Raw genomic sequence first — 15,639 nt, 5'->3', positions numbered from 1 at the left:
GACCCCTGATTCAGCGACGTCACCCCCTTTATCATTTGCTACAGCCTCCTGATTGATCTTAGCTCTGAATCCACAATTAGGAGTGTATTAGGTTCACCCGGGGGTTTCCATTCAGTCAAAGAAGCCTTTAGCAGACGACGGAATAGGAACTGCGCCTAGCTCCTCATGTTCCAAAGCTTATGCCCCAGGCTGGGCGATTAATGTGCGTTCTTTACTGTCGGATGATAACAATGCCCAAGAATGGAATGTCTATGCTCATTCGCCGACCATGATGAGATTTCATACGGGAAAATCTGGGGTTCATGTTGTTGATGACCTTCGTTATGCTGCAGCCTAGGCTTCTGCTTTCATGGTTGCAGCCGCTGATCGGGTTTGCCGTGTCGGGGTGACCGAAGCGCGATTGAGACCTTTTCGTAATACCACTAAAATCCTGAAGGAGGAACTGCATGATGCAAAGGCTGAGCGTCACGTTCTCTCTGAACAGAATTGTGTTGTGGCCTGCAAGAAAGCCATTCTAGAGGAGCATGTGCTCACTCTAGAGGACCGAACAGAGCACCTCGAGGATCAAGTAAGTTTTCTGACCCGAGAAAAGAATGTGCTGGAAAATAAATTGGATCGGTGCCAATGTCAATCGGATTGAGCACGTGTTGATGGTGCCATTGCTCGAGGTGAATTGAAATGGGTGCTAGAGAAAGGAGTGCTTCGTGCGATCGACAGAGTCATTGAGAGCATTAAGTTCGCCAAAGGGGTCCAGGATGTTTGTGAGGCTTTTGAAGTGCTTGGGTTCAAGATGGGGAGACAAATGAGTGAGTGCTCCACGTCTTTCAGTAAATATGAAGTTCCGAATCCTAGCTAAGTGGCGAGCAAAGCCAAGGAAGTCAACACTGCCGTTACACCTTTTGTCAAGAAAAAAAAATTCTGGCCTCTTCCATTTAGGGGAGTTAGATTTTGATGGCTTCCACCAGTTTTGTGGCAAGCAGAGCCCGTGAGGTTCTTCCTCAGACTCGGAGGGCTGATTTGTATATGCTCCTTGTTGGTTTTGAAATAGATGTACCTTCCCATACACTATTTGCAAGGGAAAGGATTATACATTTTGTCGTGTATTGTCATGGAAGTGCTCTCTTCCTTTTTAATTTTGTTGTACGTGCGTGTATGTACATTTTGATTTTTCCTGTAATAAATTCAAGTTATGGTTGTTTGACGTTTCTACTGTGATTTATTTTTTGTATACTTTCCCTTGTTCTAGGGTTTACGTCGTATTGGCTAGTGTGCCACAAACATCGCATAGTTGCTACGACTGAGTTGGTTTGTGTGTTTAGTTGGGATTAATGTGTTAAGCAGCGAGATGTTAGCCATTACTGCGGACTGTACTTTATAGTCTAGCTAACAATACCTAGGCCGAGATTGTCACCTCGAGGCCTTATATTGTTGTATTATCAGGGGAAAGGTTATGAACCTTTTAGAACCCCTTTTTCTTGTGCCTTTAATTAGAATTTGTACATTCTCAGCTCTAAGATGTTATCGACACATTGTAGATAAAGATTATCACTCTTTTAAGACCTACAGTTGCATTCTTGCATATATTTTTCTCAAGTAGCATAGGTGATCAGCCATTGTTGCTACTTGGAAAATATGCACAACCTCTTTACTTTTTGCAATTTAAACAGAATTTTGGAAAGATCTTTCAAAATGCAAATTATAAAAGAAAGGACGCAAATCAATACACTCTTGGTATCTAAGGAGGGGTTGTAAGCCAACTAAACACGTCTTGCCGTCTCTTCCTTGATTCTTGGGTCGGCACTCGTGCTTCAGCGGATTTCTAGCGGGAGGTGTTTGTCTTTTGGTGACTGTCGTTTTGACGTGGTTGGGTTTCCTACCTTGCTTCTCGTTGAGCATCACACCTGTTAGCTGGCTTAGTCGTTATTATCGTGGCTGATCTGTCACTTGTGCTGAATTTGATGACGTCGTGGATGGTAGATGGAATTATTTGCAACTAGAAAAGCACAGGGCGTCCTAAGAGAATGTTGTGTTCATCCAGGAAGTTGATAACCGAGAAATTGAGCACCCATGTTATCTTGTTTGCCCCGTCATGGATGACCAGAGTCAACGGGAGTCTGACTGTTCCCGTTGGCCAGATACGATGACCAGTGAAACCGAATAGCGGGCCCTGGCACGGTGGTTGGAGGTACTCTTTCCATTTGATGGGTAGTTGGCTAAGGCGGTGCCTGTAGATCACGTTGACTCGACTTCCGTTGTCAATATAAACTTTTTCAACATGGTTTCGACTAACAAAACCGATGATGTGTAATGGATCGTTGGGATCCCAATACTCCAACCTTGGGTCATTCATCGAGAATGCTATGTTGAGGACGCTTTGGTGTATGGCCTTGCATCGGGATATTGACTTTGGCGGTTGGTGCATGGGCGAGGCCCAGTGATGTTGAGTATCTATGCCCTTTTTTCTTGGTCTCTTCCTCCATCCTTTGGATTTTTGGGGTGATATTTATACTCATCGAATTTTGTCCTGACGTCTTTTGCTATATCAACAATGTTTCCTACTAGTTGTTTTTTTATCAATCTCCCTCTTTAGCACTGTGCACTCATTTGTATCGTGAGTTTTGCTTTTATGGTACTCACAGAACTTGGTTTTGTCTTTGTTTTCCTTGGCTGGGGACTTGTTGATCGCGTGAACGTCGGTATGACCGCTTTCGCTATCGTCCCTATAGAACGGTCTGTATTGTCTAGACATATGTCGGGGGTGATGATTGTGCCACTGCTGTTCGCCATCTTGCCTTCCCTAATGGGCCGAGATTAGCCGCGGCACCACCTCCTCCTGCTTTGCATATGCGTTGGCTATAGCTTTGATATTGGCCTCTTTTCGCTCTTCCCCTTCGATTTGCCTCAGGTATTTTTCAACACGGAACTTGAGTTCATCCCGGGATCAGGGAACAATGCCCTACATCTTCTTTGATAGGGTCCCCAGGAATAAACCTTGGGCGAAAGCACCTATTACCAGGAACTCTTAATGTCTTGTAACATTTAATGTTGCCAGCATGAACCGGTCATAATATTAACGGATTGATTCCCCCTCTTTCTGTTTGCATGCCATTACAGAGTTAGCATCCCCCTTGCCTTTCCTACATTGCATGAAATCGTTGTGGAAAAGGTATTTCAGTTGCTCAAAGCTGGAGATGTTGCTTGGCCTCAGAGATTCGAACCACTTGCCAACATTTCCAGTTAAGGTGCAAGGAAAATAAGTGCAAGTGAAGCGACGATCCATCTTGAGGGAAGTCATCGTCCATTCATAATTGTCAATGTGGTCGTCTAGATATGTGGTACCATCATATTTGGGCATGTGTGGGATCATCATCGTGTGTGGAATCTCATACTGCAGCAGCTCGTGACTGAAATTAGAGTTGGTGCTTCGCATGGGATTGTCCATGTATGAGGCTAACATCCCGTTGTAATCCATGTGCTGCTGTATTTGGTATGGGCTTGCATACATCTAGGTATGCATAGTCGCCGACAAGATATATGGATGATAGAAAGGCAGGCCTGGTATCAGCCCAAATTGTTGGATGTCGTGTTTTCCTATTGGGGGAAGCGTGTAAGAGTGTGCTCCTGCGTATTGCTACGCATTCGAGTTGAACGGCTGAGCGGCTGCTACGAGGGGATTAACTTCGGATTGAAATTAGAACTAAACACCAGATCTAGAAGAACGGGATCCCTGAACCGTTAGGATTTGCATGCTTGCGACTTCTGGTTGATTCGATGTATGTATGAAATGTGGGATATGCTGCACACATGAGTTGAAGATCGGCTGTTGTTGTACATAGAGCGACATATGGGACAAGCCTTCCATGGTGGTGTGTGGGTAGACCGTGGAGGAAATTTGTGGTTGTTGTTGGATGGTGTGGGGGATCCAAGTCCTAGTGCCGGAGGTGTGCAGGAGAGACTGTTGTTGTTGTTGTGGGACATAATTCCATGTTGGTTTTGTTGCAACGATTTGCGGAGTTGCAGGTACGATTGCAACTTATGGGATCGGGTCGGTTGCAGGGCGCCATAGATTGGTAGCGGGGGTTGCTGTCGTCACTGCTGTAGATTTGTTTTGTGAGTGTATTGTTCAAGAGATACGCCTGGATGGCGCCAGATGTTGTGATATGTTGGATAGGGTAGAGCTGAGATTGTCGATGGGTTCAGTGTAGATTCCCTCTCCTGATATCATAGTACAAAAATGGAAAATAGATCGTTAGTTGACGTCTGGGAGGGATTACCGGGACGAAGCTCCTACGATCTAGTTAGCGATTGTTCTTAGAGAGGAGAAAGAATATTCATTGGAAAGAGAGTCCTCCTTCTTCATGAGGAAGAAGGATCCTTTTATACCTGGTTCTAGAAGCATGTGGACCTCAACGAATTCTGTTGGACATTCCTTCATGGGGCGTGACGTGGCGGACTCCTACTGGAAGATCCTTTGTCACATCCTTTTTTCATCCTTTCCTCATTGGCTAGAGGAGGATCTTTCAGTTATTATGGAGATTGTGGTTATCATCTGACGAGCACGTGGGACGCTCTGAATGGTTCCACACTCGCCGGTATGTTATCCCTTGGTGAGGAGATTATAGTGCTGCTCTGCACCATAACTGTCACGCCTATGTATTTCGCGTTGGCGAAGGCCCGACCTTGGATTCGAACTTGGTCCGACTGAGTTCAACTCAGGCCAAGCTCGATACTAGTTTTGACTTCTCTTTTTGACGCTCCCTATGAGGGATAAATTAACAGGTGGTTTTCACAGTGGTTGAAGTGGGAGAGTGTTGGTGGTGGACAAAGGTATAAGGCGGGACTGACAATTTCTAGTGTATATAGTTATATATATTTCTTTCCAAATATCATCTCCTTATTTATAAGTACCAAATGTTTGATAAAATTCCCCAATAAGAGTTTTGTGCCAATGTTTTCTTCTTACTTTGGACTATTTTTGGTGTGTAGAACTAGAATATGAGAATCTATTTCTCTGGTATAGATGGTTACATATGTTTTAGTTACACATATCACCTGTAGAGGTTACTTTTTCCAACATAAGCACTATTTTGAGCTCATTCTTTAGTTTCATTGTGTTAATTTTCGATTTTGATCAATAGCTTGGCACTTTGTCCTAAGAGTGTTGTTGGAATGTTTTGTTTCTAACACTAAATTTCTAACACTATTTGATGGTTGATATCGTTTGGTTTCAATATCTACTATGGAAATTGTATCGCTTACCAAATGAGTTGCTTTTCCACCAATTTACAATGATAATTTTCCTATTAAAATTATTGTTTTGCTTGGAATGTTTTTAGATCTTGCTTTCCATTGATAAATGAAGCAATGGCCAATTTTATGTTCCATAATCTAAGTTTTTTCTATTTCAACGAGAAAGTGGGAACCACACAATGGAACTTTCAAATTTGTGTTAATTTGTACTATTCGTATTCAAACACATTTCTACAACATTATATAATTGATACGATGTATCCATGATTGCATATTTATATTTGGTTAAGCAAAAAAAATACAAATAAACTTTTTTACAAAGTTGCAGGCGTTATGTGATTGTTTGTCAAAGTTAAGCCTTCAATTAATCACTTGAAATGAAAAAATAATTGGTGGCATTTTGACTCTTTATCGTTGAGGTTTAACAAATTTGTTTTCAAATTAGCTCCTAGAAGGTTTAATTGCAAAAACAACTTAAAAGAGAAGAGAAGGGAATTTGGTAAAATATGGATTTTAGAATATTACTTAAACAAGATACTTTTATAGCAATCTTAAAGAAGTTCTACTTTATATAACTCTCTAAATTATAACAATACAATACCACTGATGAAGATTAATGGCGTTAGGGCATAGACGTGACTATCGGCACATCAACGAGCTAGCGTGTCGACGGGCCAGCGATGCCTAGCAGCATTGCCTGGTGGCCCTGCTTAGCCTTTGGTTAGATGGGCTAGAATTAGGATGGACCAAGGGCTAACCTAACTTCCTTGACTTAAATTGTCCCCTATAAATCCAATATGTTATTTTCCTTGGAGAGGGATATTCTCTAACCTTAGACTCGCACTCTTAACCAGCAGCCTCCACCATACCCATACACTATCCCATTCACCTTAGTGGTTTTCTCTGTGCAGGAAAAACCATCTTATATCACATACCGATCTGACTTGATAGTCGAAGCCTGCTTCTGGGGCGTAGTCCCTGGGGCGATTCTAACAAATTTGTTGTGATGGCAGCTAGGTATCGCAACGGGAACTCGCTAATGACGCCACCTCCATTGTTGCCCGAGATTCATCTTCATCACTTCAAAGACCTCCATATATTTGTTCTTCAAGGTTTCAGCTCTTCAAAGATCTACGCATATTTGTCCTTCAGGAGCTTCATCGGCACAAAGCTCTCTATAGATCTCTCTCTCTCTCTCTCTCTCTATATATATATATATATATATATATATATATATTCAAAAGCACTACTACAAAAACAGTATTTTACGACGCGCAAATGCGCGTTAAGAAAGGCCCTGTCATAAAGAGAGACGACACGCTTTTGCGATTCGTCTATAGACGACGCACATTTATGACACGCAATGCGTAACATTAAAACCCCTGTCAAGTAAGGCCATGTCATAAACGAAGATGACAGACATTTTTGCGTATCGTAAATTTAAGTGTTTAAAAAAACATATTTATATATTTCTTAATTTTTAAATTAAGTTTGCATTTAATGTCCCATAATAGAAATAAAATACCATATAGAAAAAATACAATCCATTGCATAATATAAAATAAAATTTCAAACTCAAAAAAAAATTGCACAAATTATAATGTCATACAAAGAATCATTCAAATGTTAAACAAAAATAATACATTGCTAACATGGGTTATACATTCCTATAAAATTAACAAATAATCATCCATGTCCAAAGTCGGATCTACCTTCCTAATTTGTATGTATAACAAAGACACATGTGTTAAACTTGTTACAATTAACATCTGATCGTATGGACTCGAGTGTTAAACTTGTTACCATTTAGATTTGATTCATATGGTCCACAGAAAGTCATGTGTTCTTGACCTCTAATTCAACAAGATTGTTACCTACATAAATGAAAACAAACAGGAACATTAACAGCCCAATTCTAAACAATTTCACAGGATGCCATATCATGTACTACCAAAAATGATGATCATTAATAAGTCCTTTCAAGGATAATTTGGTATGGATAGAAGATTAAACTATATACAAATCATAAAGATTCTAAAAAACAGTCAACTACATTGGAACAAACATACAATAAGCAGAAACCAGAGACAAAACATTGGGGTAATACACCTAATCAACCAACAGACCATTGTGCTGCCTCACTTTGTCAACCACTTCCTGAGCTGCAGCCTTCATCAAATTTCTCTTGATAATAAAGAACAAGATGTTAACAGATAGCATATTCGATGTAACTTGAGCAGTACATGAAATAGGAACCAAACACAAACCGCTACTCTTAGTATCTAGCTTTGTATCTCCTTTATAAAAGTCTTACAATTTAATTCAAAAAGTATCAAAGTCTTGCAACAAAACTTGTTCTAAACTGTAATTGGTTGGTAAATTTTAAAAAGTATCTAGCTTTATAAGCTTCTAACATTAATATCCTTACAAACTTTCAATATTATTTATATATCCTTATAAACTTTACAATTACATATATATCCTTCTCAAATTATAAAATTCACATTTATATCCAAATTCATATTTTAGTTAGATTAAAAAATTTTATATTAAAAAATTTATCTAAAAATTAAAATTCGTCATAAGTTTACTAAAATACCCTCCCCTTCCCACGATGGCATGATTCCCTTCCTTCTCAATTCAGTCTTCTTCCCCCTCAAAACTCTCTGATTTTCTGTGATAGGTAATATTCCAATTCAATTTCATTTACAAGTTGGTGAAGACAAAGAGTAGTTGTCAAAATTCACCTGTTCTTTATTTCTTAAAAATAAATAATCATTCAACCCTTTATTTTTGTAACATATGATGAGGAAGAATGGTAACAAGAATTAGTTTACGTGTAGGAATTTTTGTAATATTTAATTATGTTTAATGCTAATTAATTTGGGAGGGGTATATTAGTACATTCATAAAGAATTTTTAATTTTAGATAACTTTTTTAATATTAAAGTAATTTAAAACAAATTAAATTATAAGTTTGGATATAGATGTGAGTTTTAGGGTTTGAGAAGGATATATATGTAATTTTAAAAATTATAAGGATATAGAAGTAATATTAAAGGTTTGTAAGGATATTAATGAAATTTTCCCTTAAAAATAAATCGACATCATGCAGAGACAAGAATGTGTTATTGTGAACATTGGAATCGGAATATGTAGATACAAAAACTTATTATTTTCCTATGAGTTCACGTGGGTTACCTGGTATGGAATTGGCACCGCCTGTTTTGGTGGAAGGCATCAAATTCCCATTCTACAGAGCAAATCCTTCTCCCTTGGAATTGGCATCAGCAATTCTGCTTGTAGTCTCATTACCACCACCACCCCCCCCCCCACACACACACCTTTTCTCACTGGAATGGCAATAGAAATAGCAAAATTTTCAGTACTCTCTTCACCATTTTGCATAACTGTATCATCACCATCAGCTTGACATCAGAATCACTAATAACATTTGGTTTTCTTTCCGGAATCGGAAATGGGATATCACCTTTAACAGAACTGATGGAAAGTGTGGCACCGCTAGCATTTCTCTGGAATAAGTGGTTTCTGCAACATATTTGTTCCAGGAAACACCAACATGTGTTCAACAATGGCAGGAATGATCAATTTCTAAATATGAAGGGATGAGAGTACCTAAAAAGAAAGGGTATATAAGTAATTTACACGCACCAAAAGCAAATATAAGGTTCTACTTTTCCTTACCAATTCAATACCAGATAACAACCTAAGACACATCCCTTGGCGTCTATAAATATGGCGGGTCCCAATAAATGGCATCTAAACTAGCTGGCTGCCATGGATCCTAAACAAATTTTATTAAAATTTGAAATTAAGGTAAGAAATTGACAAATTTTATTAAAATTAAGTAAAGAAGAAAAGTCCTACCTGATGGATGCAGCACAAATCATTTCATCACCCCTCTCCGATATAGCTGTGAAGAAGCCATTGTTAACCTATTAAAGTTTGATCTACAAAAAAAATTACAAAGAATTAGCAAATTTAGACATCAACTTAATGGGTAAAGAAAGTAACAGGGTATGTTAAACTTACCCACATTTGTAAACAACATTATGAATTAAGTTGATTCCACTTCTCTTTTCAAGAATAGGAACAAAGCACTCACCAATGACTGAAAGAGCAACAACTAGCTTGGAATTGCATTCCACTCTTTGTGATAACTCCATGGATGAAGCATCTGGTGGAAGATTTGATCGATGAGTAAGAGACCATGAGAATCCAGAACCCACTTCATTTTTCACCCCAAGAAGCTTCTGCAAGTGGTTGTATACCTGCAAAATCAACATAATTACAATTTACACCACCAAACTAGAAGAGAGAATGTGATCAACATAATTACAATTTAATCATTGTGCTTTTAATTTGGTTGGATTAACAAAAGGATCTGATCAAACTGTTTTATGTTAAAACTTTATGAATCTTAAGCAACCTCACGTGTGACTGATATTAATTTAATCACCAATGCATAGTATATATAAATCTGTATGTATATACACACCCATACAGATTCAAACACAATAAGAGATTTAGATAGAAGGAACTAACCAATTTTTTGCAGATCTTGTGATACGTTTTGCAACTCAGATGTTGACTAAAGAAAATTATGAGATCTTTAATGTTTAAGGAGTGCCTTCGACTGATGTTAATTTCCCTTTGGTTACTAGATACCAAAAAAATTGATGTAAGCTTGAATGAAAGTAGAATCAATGAGAATGTAGAGAGCCCAAATTAAAACCTTGTCCAGTAGAATCGATTTGAGAGTGAGTGTTGGACTTCTTGCTTCCCTTTCCTGGTTTGCTTACCCTTTGGCTACCTTAGTCGATCGATTCAAGCTTTCACAAAAAACCCTAGGTCGCGACCGATAGAGACAAGAAGGATTAGATGAAGGTAGGATTGGATCCGATTTCACATAGTAACAGTAGATTTCACTGAAAAACCTTTCCCGGTTCGCTTGAACTTTGGTTACCTCAGTCGATTAATTCAAGCGTTCAATAAAAACCCTAGGTAGCGACCGAGGGAGACAAGAGGGAACGGAAGGAGTGTCGATAGTTAGGGCAAGAGGGAAGAAGTAGGCGACAGTCAATGTTAGGAGGGGAAGGAAGGAGCGTCGGTAATTAGGGCGAGAGGGAAAGGAGAAAAAGATGCGGGATTTTTAATTTTTTAGGATTTCATTTTCCCCCTGGTTGAACGCGCGTTCCATTAAAATTTATAAGGCAACATCAATAGACGACGTACATTTTAGTAGAAGTGCCCTCCGTGTTTTTTTATTGTTTAGACAATAATTTAAGGGCATGCAATAATGCGTGACCTAAATCCTTAATTTTTTTTAAAAAGACGACACTTTTTTAATGTCACTCTCTTTTGCATAACATAAATCAATGAGTGTCCTGGTTTGCGCGTCGTAAAAGGGTCTTTTTCTTGTAGTGAAGGTTTTTCCTCCTAAAAACCTATCTCTTTTTGTGACAATATATTTACGTTGTAACATCCCGGAATATCAAGAGTAAAGTTGAAGGGCTAAAAAAGTAAATTGGGATGGGGAACTCGGCGAGTCCATGGGGGGACTCGGAGAGTAGGGTCGCGACTTTGGTCACGTGTTAAGTGGCCGACTCGGCGAGTCAGCGGATGGACTCGGCGAGTAGGCGCTGAGTGGAGAAAACCCTAAATCCGGAGGATGGGCCCTATTTAAAGGACATTATACCCTCTCCGCAGCCTCTTTACCCTCTGTAGAAGTCCAGAAAGCCCTAAGACGTGATTATGAGGGATTAGAGTGCATTTGGAGCTTGGAGAAGTGATTGTTGAAGAAATCTCGAAGGAGAAGAGACTTGGATCAAAGTGCTTTGCAAGGATTCGGATTAATCTTCTCTTGGAGCTTCCTTTTGAGGTATTATTTCATTGTTTGAGCTGCTATTATCTAGATTCATCATTTTTGGGGGTGTTACAGATCATATATTTGATGTATTGGAGTTTAGAGGTTAGATCTGAGGTTGCTACCTCAGATATGGAATGGAGAAGGGTTAGAATGCATAAAAGTCCCTATTTTTTAGTGATTGATGGAGCTATCTTGTCCCAAACCCAAACCCTAGAGTGAAAATGCCTAGATTTCCTTGGATTCACGTAAAGATTGCCACTTTACGTGATGGATGGCCTTAGGAGGGGTAGATCTATGGTTTGGCATCTGCATGGCTTGGAAAGCCTCTGTATGGATTCAGATCCGGTGGTACTCGGCGAGTCACATGGGTAGACTCGGCAAGTTGCTTGAAGATAGGCTGGAACTCAGCGAGTTGGAAGAACAACTCGGCGAGTTGGATGAAGATGGCCTGGAACTCGGCGAGTTGGAAGAAAAACTCGGCGAGTACGTTGAAGATAGCCTTAGACTCGACAAGTCTGTTCTTGGACTCGGCGAGTCTTGTCGAAGAGTCCCAATCTTTTCTGGTTGAGCCGAGAATCGGTGAGTCAAGGGATGACTCGGTGAGTTGTGTGTGAGTGGACTCAGAGTTGTTGGACTCGGCGAGTCTCGGGGTGACTCGGCGAGTTGAGTCGCGGATTGGGGAGAATTCTGAGCATGGGGACTCGGCGAGTCATCGATTTGACTCGGCGAGTAGAGTCAGTCAAGGGTTGACTTTGACTTAGACCAATGGTTGACCAGTGATTTCCAGGGGCATTTTGGTAATTGTTGGATATTGTTTTGAGTTCAGTGGTGGGGATCGTATCAGTGATCGGAGCAGCTTGGGTTATCTGTTCAGTCGACAGTTTCGAGGTGATTTATCCTCACTATATCAACAGGGTCTAAGGCACCAAGGCCGGCCCTTTATCGGATTGAGATCCGAGTATTTGTTGTTATGTTACTGCTTTGGTATGTTTGCATCCTGGTAGTTAGGATGGTATATGTTAGAGATCTGGTTGAGGTCGGTATCCTGTTATGTAGGGTGATGCTATGCTAGTGACCGGTTAGGTCGGTATCCTGGTTAGGATGATGATATGTTATGTGATCTGCTTGATCGGCTTGCTGACTGTGATTTGTTATATGCTTGTATGTATATGTGCACATGGTTGTTTGGACTGGAGTTGGGTTGAGGCGAGTCCTGCTTTGTGCTGTAGGCCAAGATACCCAGGGCGGACCGGTTGTCCCGAAGGTTTAGTGAGCGGTTCGGATAGGCTGTAGGCCCCAAGAGGGCGGACCAGACGTGCCGAGGATCAGAGAGTGGACCAGACCGACTGAAGGCCCGGTGCGGGCGGACCAGTCATACTGTAGACTCAGAGAGTGGACCGGGTGGATTGAAGGCCTGGTGCGGGCGGACCAATCACACTGCAGACTCGATGTATATGGCTAGACTCGGAGGGTGGACTGTTGGCCAGTGCGGCGGACCAGTCACATAGTAGACCCAAAGTGCATGGCTGTTCTGTGATCGGATATGTTATGGCATGTTATGCGTGTATGGTATATGTGGTTGGTATTTTGGGGATATCTCACTAAGCTTTCAGGCTTACAGTTGTGGTTTAATGTTTTTCAGGTTCTTCAGGAGACCGTGGCAAGGCGAAGGCGTGATCGTACCGCTCCTCATGTTTATGTTGTGATGTGATTCTGGGAACACTCTAAATAAATTGTATGGAAAACCTTTTTGTAATAATTTAATGAAATCGGGTTGTTTTGGTAAGTTTAAATTGGTTGAAATTTTTCGGTCGTTACAAGTTGGTATCAGATCCTTGGTTTGAGTGAATTGGAGGAACACTCGTGTGACTCCAGTCTCAAATCGAGGAGAGTTTTCAAAAGAGAATTTAAAATGGTTTTCAAAATGAGTAAAGGAAGACACGGAGGTACGATCAGCCGGAGCCAGTAAGTGACCCTAAAATACCATACATGATATTTGTTTTTGATCTTTGATAGAACAGCATGCTAGTGCTAGGCTAGGGATCTTCAGGATTTCATGATAATGTTGCCTGATTTATGATGCCTGTTAGCCTAGGGTTTCCTTGTGTGAGATTTCCAGTGTTCCTGTAGCAGTGAGGGTTGAGCGATTGTTATGTATGTTTTCACTAGGGTGTTGTGGTAGTACTTCATATAAATATGGGTAGGTGTGGAAGGTAGTATGGGCCCGTACTACTGAAAGCACAGGACCCATACGCGTATCAGGGAAACCATGACCTCTAGGGTTGGGATGAGAGTTGGTTCCCGGGTTAGTGGGAAGTTTCTGAGATTTATGTGGTGTTTTTCAGTATGGAGATTCCGAGGCATGTTGGGAGTGGATCCGGGTCAGGATCGGGAGCAGGAGAGGGAGTTCCGAGCGGGTTTGTGTCGCCTGAGGTTATTGGTCAGATGAGCACATGCGAGTTGGATGCGAGGATTCGTGAGATCCTGCGTGATGAGATTGTTGCGTTGTTCCGGGCTGAGTTGCCGGAACTGTTTGGGTCGATCAAGACCGCCATGATTGAGTATTTTGATGAGCGCTATGCAGCTCTCACAGAGACGGCTGCCGCGGTGGCTACAGCAGCTGTAGCAGCGGCAGGGGGAGGAGCTGGTCGGGGTTTTCAATATCGGGACTTCGATAATACGAAGCCTCCCACCTTCGATGGAGTTCAGGACCCGATTGTTGCTATGAGGTGGTTATCGGACGTGGAGGGGTGTTTCTTCACGTGTTCATGCCCTGCTGATCAGAGGGTGAGGTGTGCTCTGAACCTGTTGAGGCTCAGGGCGAAGGATTGGTGGAGATTGACCACGGGGTCATATTCGGATGCGTAGAGGGCTGCGGTTTCATGGGATCAGTTCAGAGAGATGTTCAGCACTTGTTATGTTCCGTAAGTTGAGAGGGAGAGATTGGCTCAGGAGTTCCTTGAGCTGAAGCAGGATTCGGAGTCGGTGACTAAGATCACCAGGATGTTCACTGAGAGGGCGATGTTTTGCCCTGAGTTCACTTCGGAGCAGGCTCAGATGTCCCGATATCTGAGCATGCTCAAGAGGGATATCAGACAGTTTGTTTCTACGCAGAGGTGCAAGAATTTGTTGGAGTTACAGGAGGCCGCCAGGCGGCGTGAGTTAGAGATCGAGTTGCAGTTGCGTGAGCTGAGGCAGGCTCCGGTGCAGTTGCAGCCGACGCCAAAACGGTCCAAGACCGTTGGTTCTAGAGTGGGGGATCTGAGTAGCCACACTTGTGGGAAGTGTGGGAGGAGTCACACCGAAGTTTGTAGGTCCAGTGGTGCATGCCGCAAGTGCGGAAAGGAGGGGCACTATGCGAGGGATTGTCGGCAGTCAGCGTCGGTTCGGGATTTGAGGATTTGTTATCATTGTCATCAGGTTAGACATTTGAGGGTCAGCTGTCCACAGCTCACTGCAGGGCCGGTGCAGGCTCCAACACCGGCCACTTTGAGGATCACAGGTGGAGGTCAGGGTGGAGCGGAGCCCCCAAGGGCTCAGGGTCGTGCTTTTCAGCTTACAGCAGAGGAGGTCAGAGCAGTGCCGGATGCAGTCTCGGGTATGTTTCTTTCTTGATGTCTTGAATATCTTGTGATTATTGTGGGTATTGTTTATCTGCTAGTCTCATTGTGTGGTTTTCGGTGTGGTATTCGTTGTTCTTTGAGAATTATGGTATGGTTATGGGTTAGTGATGGGAATTTCGTTGGTTATCTTTCATGAGGGGTTGTTAGTGGAAATCTGGCATTGGTCTGAAGGTCGGGTAGCATCTGCTTTCTGAGGAGTGGTTAGCTGCAGATTGAGTTTCTTTCGAGCTGGATGATCAGTGTGGAAATGTGATTTTTGTGAAGGTTGTTAGTGCTAGTGGGAATCAGTCCATGTGTAAGTGTTGGTTTTGTGTAGGGTTGTTTTGGGAGGTCGGTGATAGCGACCGGTGGTTGATAATCAGTGCTATAAGTGGGGGAGAATTAGAAAATTCTCCGGAAGATCGATGAGCATGTGAGGTTGCTTAGCTGTTTGGGATTCAGCAGTGTTCTGTCAGCCCAGAGTGTAGGTTGGTATGAGTAAGTGTCGGGCATGCGGGGCGGGATACAGACCTAGGGCATTTGATTGTGGAGGGCCTGGGATCAGGCCGGGATCGATTATGTGTGATGGAGATAGAGTTCGGAACCCCTAGAGGGCTAGAACAGTATGCATGGGAGGATTTCCCGGAGAGATAGCTCGAAATGATGAATGCTAGTTGAGCGGTTCGGATAGACTGAAGGCCGGTCGGTGTACTAGTCAGGCCGAAGGCTCAGAGAACGGTCCAGCCAGACTGAAGGCACTGGAGGGCGGTCCAGATTGGCGGAAGGTTTTGAGAGTGGTCCAGATTGGCTGAAGGCCTGGTGAGGCAGTCCAGTCATGCTGAAGACTCTGCAGGTATTGTTAGATCGGTTCGAGGATATGGATTGTGTATGTTGCAA

The sequence above is a fragment of the Lactuca serriola genome, chromosome 2 (genome assembly GCF_051521515.1).
Source record: "Lactuca serriola cultivar US96UC23 chromosome 2, Lser_US96UC23_V15, whole genome shotgun sequence".
NCBI lineage: Eukaryota > Viridiplantae > Streptophyta > Magnoliopsida > Asterales > Asteraceae > Lactuca > Lactuca serriola.
The sequence above is the reverse complement of the archived record's forward strand: the minus strand, read 5'-3'. Positions refer to the sequence as shown.